Below are 9,791 nucleotides of genomic sequence, written 5' to 3' on the forward strand. Positions count from 1 at the left end.
TTCAAATACCATACAACCAACCCACTAATTCTCCAATCTCACAACCCAACAGTTTAAAACAAAACATTACTGCTACACCATTTCATTCTTGCCACCCCAAGACTAAGCACAATGCAAAACACACCCCTGTCGCTCAATGAGCAATACGAAACCAACCTAAGACATCACAAGCCAACACACGCCAACATACACTTCCCAAGACATCAATATGGCATAATAAAACTAGAATTTCTAATCCTTATAACATCTTTCAACACATTACAAGTAAATACAAAGTTAATTACATCTTTATACCATTTGGGTCTACGACCACATACATACATGCGTAAACAACATCTATAGGCATACAGCCTTAAATAAGATAATGCCATATTACATTACAAAACACCACAACTCCTTCATATTTCCAACTTTACTACTATCTCTACTTGGACTACTAAAACTGGCTCCACTCCCGCAGAGGGCAACGACGTCGAACATGGCCCATCCAACCACACCTAGAACCCATAGGTGGCCTCCTATTTTGAGACTGACTCGAGGATGCCTGAGTCTGACTAGACCCTTCAAAGGACGAGTCTGAAGAAACAAAAGTAGCTTGAGGCGCCAACTACGCTTGTGTCTGAGATCTCGCCTATCTCAAATTCTTATTAGGTCTACTACCTCTCTGAACAGTTGAACTTGCTGGTATGGCCTCTTCCTCCTCATCCTAACCAACACTACCAATAATGGCTTCTACATGAGCCGCTGCCTCTACCAAGGCTTGATAATCTCTATACATTGCCCCAGTAACCTTTTCCTGAATAAAGTCACACAATCTTCGCTCAGACTCAAAATAACGTTGCTCCTCTGTTGCGACCAACTCTGGAGCAAATCTCGACAAACTAGAGAACCTTGCCTCAAATTGTGCCAAAGAAGTATCCTCCGACGCAACTCAACAAACTGGTTCCTCAACCTTTTCCGAGCGAAAGGAGGAAAATACTTAGCCAAAAAGGTCTCAGTGAAAGAAGCCCAAGTAGTGTCCACAGAAACTTGCGCACACTTTCACTAATAACCAGTGTTTCCCTTCAGTTGGAAACCAGCCAACACAACACTTAACTTCTCATCTTCGACTCTGAGCATATCAAGAGTCTTGGTAATCTACTCTAACCAGTCTTCATCCTTCAATGACTTAGGCTCTCTTCAAAACACAGGTCGATTGAAGCGAAGAAATTCCTTGGTCAACCTAAGGCTATGCCCATGGTCTCCCACATTATGAGCTAGAGCATCTCTCACTGCTCTCACAATCTCACGTGCAACTTTCTCGCCCACAGCCGGCGCTACAAGGGTATGTGCTAACGGAACAACTGTGCCTCTACCGACACTTCTACTCCCCACACGATCTCTACTCCCTCGAGAAGACATCCTATAAAACCAAAACCAAAACAAACTTAGTAAGAAACACAACGGTCCTTCCTGAGACACACACTTACCCTTGCTAAGTTATAAGACACACTAAGTCCCGAAACACATAATTCTATTTCATATAGACAAGTGAACATTTCATCACATAATTGAATCAAGTTCACAAGATAACTACTCACTCCGGAACTCTCAAGGAATTTCTATTAGAAATCATGTTAATCAGGCATGTTTCCCGTAGAATCTCAAGGTAAGTTCATCGGTGACAAGCATTATCTAGGAAACTTGACCCCATGCTTACATAAATGCAACACATAAGGTCTTAACACATAAGTCATCTATATGCAATGTCCTCACCAAGCATAGCAAACCTAATGTGCTATAAACCACTTCCCAGGAGCCCAAAGTATTCGACCCAGCTCGCTCTGATACCAAGTTGTATTGCCCCGCCTTTTATTACCCGAATTCATTACCAAATCCTTACATTACTACCATTTTAAAAGATTACATCCATTCAAAACACATGTACAAAATAAATAGTAACATTCTCTCACCGTAATGATGAAGATATATAATTAAGACATGGTATAATGCCCTTAGGCTTACATTGAACAACAATAAATAAAAACGAAAAGGATTTACCCTTATACAATACATGCCTCTCGGCCGACAAATAAAAGGCCCTATGGCTAGCAAAGTAAAAGCCATCTGTCCTGAATAATCGTCCAACCTCGTACCTGAAAAATTTTTGTCAATACATGGAATGAGCACTAAGCCCAGTAGAGATCCTGAAGATCCTAACCAATCACAACATATAGATAAAAATGATCATGCATGCACAATGATATACCATATAAGTAGTATAACAGTTAATATCCAAAAGTATACCCATATAAATATGTTTTTCTCAAAAAGTTCCTCTTTACTCAATCCAGTATAAAAACCATTGCTTCTCTTAGAAATTGTCGTTTATCTTCCAACACACATTTCAAAACCCCATTCTTCTTTTGATAAAACTCTCCATGTTAACATAAAAGAATTTCACTTAAACATCTGTTCAGAAAACACAACCCCATATATAAGTCATAACCCAACTCCACATATCATTACACCATACTCATCTAGACACCAATACATTAACTATCTTACCTAGCCATAGGCTCAAGGACTAAATGACAACCACAACACGAGAGACCAATAATGCACATATCTAAAAATAAATAATCGAGAATGATACATATGACCAATTTCATCTCCACCAGCATACAACACGGATGATAGATTCTGTGACAACCCCAACCTCTGAACTATTATATTATATTGTTTCCATAAGCTTAATTGCATGGTTGTGTGTTTAATTGTGTGATTACATGCTCAATTTTGTAGTTATCTGTTGTTACATGGAATATACTTATCGACTTAGGATCAAAAATTGAAAGCCCAAACGGCTTTAGAAGCTGAAATTAACTAGTCCAATAGACTAATTAGAATATTTAGAATTTTATGGCAACTTTCGTCAAAATTTGATTCGAACCAAAATAATTAGAATAAAATAATTAAAATCAATTAAAATTGAGTAGGATTGATTATCTATAAGCAAGCTTAATTAGCCTAAGTTAATCACACCATATATAAGGCCCTAATTAAGTCTTGAGCTGATAATATACACATATGGGCTGAGATTTTGAGAGTGAATGAAGGTGAGCTTAACAATTCTAGAGAGAGGAAGGAGAATTTGAAGAAATTACGGAGGACTTGGAGGATTACATTTGAATACACTTGAATTCACACATTAGGTACGAAATTCAGCCCAAATTCTTGGAATTAAGTCATGTAGAAACTAAGTTCATGGAGTTATAGGATCATTTGCTTGAATTTGAGTAGGTTAAGCATGAATTACCATGAATATGATGAATTTGAAATGAATTACATACATGCATGCATGGTCATTCATCTATGAGTTTGAATTCCATAAAATTCATACATGCATGATGCTTAAGAGGGATGAACTTGAAGATTATTCATGGTTTCAAGCATTTCATATCACTTTGTAGTGTTTTGAAAAGAAGAGAACTCAATTCATAACATGCATGATTTTAACTTGTTGGGGTGAGCTTGAACTTGGTCAATTGGGGCATGATCTTGAATAAATGATTTCAATTGCCTATATTTTCAAGTTCTAAAATGTTTTTCCATGTTTTTGAACCAAACTCACAAGCTTTTAGCCTTTGGAATCATGTTTTGGGCTTCAAACACAATTCTGGAAATTCTAGAATTTGACCAATTCGCTAGAGCGATAGAAGTGTCGCTCGAGCGTAAAATTCATTCTCTCACCATCTTTGCAGACAATTGCATAGTGGCTCGAGCAACAAAGTGTGAGCTTGAGCGAACCCACTTTTATTCAGTCTTTAGCTCGAGCGACCATCGAGTGACCGTCGAGCATAAAATTTAAGCAACCAGTACTTTTGCAAAGTTTTGCAGACCGCTTGAGTGACCGAAGTCGCGCTGGAGCGACCATCCTTATTTTTGAACCCTTGCTCGAGCGAAGGAAGTTGCGCTCAAGCGAGGACCTTGTTTTTAGCAAATTTTGACTAACTTTTTTAAGTGCATACTTGCATCCTCATGTCATTTCTAATACTAACAGTGAAAAATAAATATCCTTTGCCACGTATTGATGACTTGTTTGATCAGTTGCAGGGGGCTCAAATATTTTCAAAAATTGACTTGAGATTGAGGTATTATCAGTTGAAGGTTAAGGATGAAGACATTGAAAAGGCTGCCTTCCGAACCAGGTATGGACATTACGAGTTTTTAGTCATGCCTTTTAGAGTTACAAATGCACCTGCAGCATTCATGGATTTAATGAATAGAATTTTTAAACCCTTCTTGGATGAATTTATTGTCGTGTTTATTGATGACATTCTCATATATTTGAAAACTAGAGATGATCATGAACAATATCTGAGAATGACTCTCCAAACACTTAGAGAAAAACAGTTGTATGAGAAATTCAAAAAGTATGAATTTTGGCTTGATGAAATTGTATTTTTGGGACACATCATTAATAAGGATGGTATATTTGTTGATCCTCATAAAATAAAAGCAATTATTAATTGGCCTACCCCAACTAATGTACCAGAAGTTCACAATTTTATGGGATTGGTAGGTTATTATCAGAGATTTGTTAGAGACTTCTCGAAAATTGTTGTACCATTGACTCAATTGACTCGAAAGAGGGAACCATTTGAATGGATGGATCAGAGAGAATCGGTCTTTCAAGAGTTGAAGACAAGATTGACCATAGCTTCAATCCTTACTATTCCTTCAGGTACCGAAGGTTTTGTAATTTTTAGTGATGCATCTTATATGGGCTTGGGTTGTGTCTTAATGCAGAATGGAAAGGTGATTGCATATGCCTCTCGACAATTGAGACCACACGAGAAGAATTACCCTACCCACGATCTAGAACTAGCTACAGTTGTGTTCGCATTAAAGATATGGCATCACTACTTGTATGAGGCCAAGTGTGAAGTGTACATAAATCATAAGAGCTTGAAGTACTTTTTCATCCAAAAGGAATTGAGTATGTGACAAAGACGCTGGTTGGAACTGATCAAAGATTATGATTTTCAAATCTATTACTATCCGGGCAAAGTCAATACTGTGGCAAATGCACTTAGTAGAAAGAATGTGGGAAATCTTGCCTGTTTATTCACAGATCAGAGAGAGTTGCTACTAGAGTTTGAAAAACTCGAAATTGAAGTGGCGCCTTTTGAAAAAGATAGCTTGATAGCTGCAATGTCTGCATAGCCTGCCATTATTGAACAATCAAACAAAAGCAAATGAATGATGAAGTTTTGAAGAAGATTTGTGATGTATTTGACACCAAGCCTTAACCGTGGTTCACGATGGAAGATTCCATGTTGAAATTTCAAGGGAGATTATGTATTCCTAATGATGCAAATTTGAAAAGGAAAATTTTGGAGAAAGCTCACAAGTCAGTGTTTGCTTTGCATCTGGGAAATACCAAAATGTACAAAGATTTGAAGTTAGTTTATTGGTGGCCCAACATGAAAAGAGAGATTGCCGACTTCAATTCTAAATACTTACAATGTCAACGGGTGAAGGCGAAACATCAGAAACCAGCAAGCTTGCTTCAGTCCCTCCCTATTCCAGAATGGGAGTGAGAGCACATAACCATGGACTTTGTTGTTGGCCTACCTCGAACACCTAGAGGTATGGACTCTATTTGGGCTATAATTGATAGACTGACTAAGTTTGCTCATTTTCTTGCTGTAAAGACTTCTTTTACTACATATAGACTTGTTATTATTTACGTTGATGAAATTATTTGATTGCATAGGGTTCCATTGTCTATTGTATCAGATAGAGATCCTAAATTTGTTTCTAGATTTTGGCATAGTCTACAGGATGCAATGGGAACAAAATTGAGATTTAGTACAGTATTGCATCCACAAACTGATGGGCAAACCGAAAGGACTATTCAGACCTTGGAAGACATGCTTTATATGTGTGTTTTGGACTTTTAGGGCAAATGGGAAACATATTTACCATTGGCTGAGTTTGCTTATAATAATAGTTTTCACGCTAGTATCCGCATGGCACCATACAAGGCACTATATGGTAGAAAGTGTAGATCGCCGATTTGTTTGATAGAGGTCGGTGATAGAGCTATCTATGGGACCGAACTTGTGCAAGAAACGACCGAGAAAATTAAGATTATTTAGCAAAGGCTCAAACTGCACAGAGCCAACAGAAAAGTTATGCAGATCAACGAAGAAGAGATTTAGAGTATGAAGTGGGGGATCATGTATTTATCAAAGTAACACCGATGAAAGGGCGGACGAGGTTTGGCAAAAAGGGAAAATTGACTCCTCGTTACATTGGGCCGTTTCAGATTCTTGAGACGTTGGGTCCTATTGCTTACTGTATTGCTTTGCCACCTGGAATGGAACAAATGCATAATGTTTTCCATTTGTCTATGCTTCGTGGATATCTTAGAGATCCATTCCATGTAATTGATCACCATTAGATTGCTTTAGATAAGAATATGATTTATGAAGAATGGCCCGTGCAAATCATCGACCGACAAGTGAAACAATTAAGAAACAAAACTATTCCTATGGTGAAAGTTTAGTGGAAAGAACATTATGGGAAAGAAGCCACTTGGGAATAAGAGGATGAGATGCGGCAGCGATATCCACATTTGTTTTCGTTTGAAGGTAACTTAAGTTTGGAGGACCAAACTTTCTAAGGGGGAGAGACTGTGATGACCCCAACCTCTGAACTATTACATTATATTGTTTCCATAAGCTTAATTGTATGATTGTGCGTTTGATTGTGTGATTACATGCTCAATTTTGTAGTTATCTGTTGTTACATGGAATAGCTGCTCACTTATCAACTTAGGATCAGAAATTAAAAAAACGGCTTTAGAAGTCGAAATTGACTAGTCCAATAGAATAATTAGAATATTTAGAATTTATGGCAACTTTCGTCAAAATTTGATTCGGACCAAAATGATTAGAATAAAATAATTAAGATCAATTAAAACTGAGTAGGATTGATTATCCATAAGCAAGTTTAATTAGCCTTTGTTAATCACACCCTATAGAAGGCCCTAATTAAGTCTTGAGCTCATAATATACACATATGGGCTGAGATTTTGAGAGTGAATAAAGGTGAGCTCAAAAATTCTAGAGAGAGGAAGGAGAATTTGAAGAAATTGTGGAGGACTTGGAGAATTACATTTGAATACACTTGAATTCACACATTAGGTATGAGATTCAACCCAAATTCTTGGAATTAAGTCATGTAGAAACTAAGCTCATGGAGTTATAGGATCATTTGCTTGAATTTGGGTAGGTTAAGCATGAATTACCATGAATATGATGAATTTGAAATGAATTACATGCATGCATGCATGGTCCTTCATCTATGAGTTTGAATTCCATAAAATTCATATAAGCATGATGCTTAGGAGGCATGAACTTGAAGATTATTCATGGTTTCAAGCATTTCATATCACTTTGTAGTGTTTTGAAACGAAGAGAACTCAATCCATACCATGCATGGTTTTAACTTGTTGGTGTGAGCTTGAATTTGGTCAATTGGGGCATGATCTTGAATAAATGATTTCAATTGCCTATATTTTCAAGTTCTAAAATGTTTTTCCATGTTTTTGAACCAAACTCACAAGCTTTAAGCCTTTGGAATCATGTTTTGGGCTTCAAACACAATTCTGGAAATTTCAGAATTCGACCAGTTTGCTTGAGCGACGGAAGTGTCGCTCGAGCGTAAAATTCATGCTCCCAGCATTTTTGTAGACAATTGCATAGTGGCTCAAGCAACAAAGTGTGCGCTCGAGCGAACGCACTTTTATTCAGTCTTTGGCTTGAGCAACCATCGAGCGACTGTGGAGCATAAAATTTAAGCAACCAGTACTTTCGCAAAGTTTTGCAGATCGCTTGAACGACCGAAGTTGCGTTCGAGTGAGGACCCTGTTTTCAGCATATTTTGACTAACTCTTTTAAGTGCATACTTGCATCCTCATGTCATTTCTAGTACTCTTAAGCACCAATTGGACTCATATAATTATAGAATTAGTTAGAAACACATAAGAAGAATAGAATTAAAATGAAATGGTTATCGAATGGTGCTTCAATTGTGCTTTTGTTATGTGTTTTGTTTAGGTGGACGTCTGAGGCTTAGTGACAACACAAACCACTGTGAGTGGTAACTTTATAAATATATGTTCAAGTAATATTTATTTTTAAAATTGTTATTGCTCTTGAAATCAATACGTGATCAATTGAATGGTTTATTAAAATGTTATTTTCTATTGATGAATGAAATTCACTTTTGAAACTGTATTGTGGGATCCATTGATTATAGAACCTTGCCTGGGGGTAACAATACCGTGGCCATTGATTAGAGGCCCTTGCTTGGGTGTAATAATACCATGGCTATTGGATTGATTGAAACACAGAGATCTCTAGTGTTTGACCCTTTGTGGTCTATTGGTTTGACCCTTCGTGGTCCATTTGCTTGACCTTTATGGTCCATTGTTATTGGAATATTATCGCTTCATGGATGTGCCATTTAATTTGATATTGAAGGATACTGACGGTGAAATTTATTGATCATTGAGAATTGATTACTAAGAACTGAAATGAGAACTGGTTTGGCAATGTTATTGAACTTCATTCACATAACTTCTTTATTCTATTATTACTTACTGGGCTCTAGCTCACTAATTATTTATATATATGTAGGTGGGCAAGTTGAACATCAAAGTTAAAGAATGCCTCGAGTCTACCTAGGTCAGCCTTTTTGAGGAGCTTCTGAATGAAGTAAACTAGGCTCATGTGGAGCCAAGTTAATTAAACCCCTTTTCATATTGTACAATCATTTTGTGTTTGTGTGTACTTTAGGGTTATGTATAGCTATAAGATTTGGCTATTTGAACTTATGTGATGGATGTACATAACGTATGAATGTTTTCTTATGATACGAAGTTCTTTCTATATATGCACGGCTCAATGGATAACTTTTATATTGTATTATACTTCCGCTAAGTCCCATAATTATCTTAAAAAGGTTTTTGTTTATAGAGGCCGTAGGTGATCTATAATTATTGGCCGGTCATGACGCTAAACCTATAGGGGCGGGTTTAGGTTGTGACAGACTCCACAACACAGATAACACATAACACTTTACTGGCCTTACCTGGAAGGAGATGCCCCTCAGGTCATACTTTATCGGGCGCAAACCGGAAGGGAACGTAGAAACCTTTGTCAAGGTGCCACGCTTTGCAGGCTCAATACGGCAGGAAACGGACCCCCAAACAACATCACAATGAAAGCATAACAAGCTAACCAACATCAATAATACACAAGTGTAATACATATACCTAATCCAATTATCACAATCCTGACTATTAACAATACACTAACCGACTTCCTTCAAAATGTGCTCCCCGCACCGCCGTTCAACAATGGGTTTTCTTACATTTTAAAAATGTTTCCAAAACACAATATGAATTACTAAACACCAAAATCATACTATCCAATGACTATCTCATAACGTAACAACATTTATACACGTTCCAATTACCTCTTTAACAACATAATCCCTAACTCAACAATGAAATTATCTATTCATAATGTCCATTAATAATCAACAACATACCATCCTACATTACATTGCTCACACTACAGTAGTGCTTATAACCTATATCTAACAACAAGCAATACCATCCTCCACCGATGGCCAAGGACAAAACTCTAGAAACCAATCTTATAATCCAAAACATTAATTAAGTACAACTAAATTCCCGTTCTATAGTTTATAAAAGAGTTACAAAATATCCA

Source organism: Camellia sinensis, chromosome 9, assembly GCF_055761805.1.
Source record: "Camellia sinensis isolate YWXY chromosome 9, ASM5576180v1, whole genome shotgun sequence".
In the NCBI taxonomy this organism is placed as follows: domain Eukaryota; kingdom Viridiplantae; phylum Streptophyta; class Magnoliopsida; order Ericales; family Theaceae; genus Camellia; species Camellia sinensis.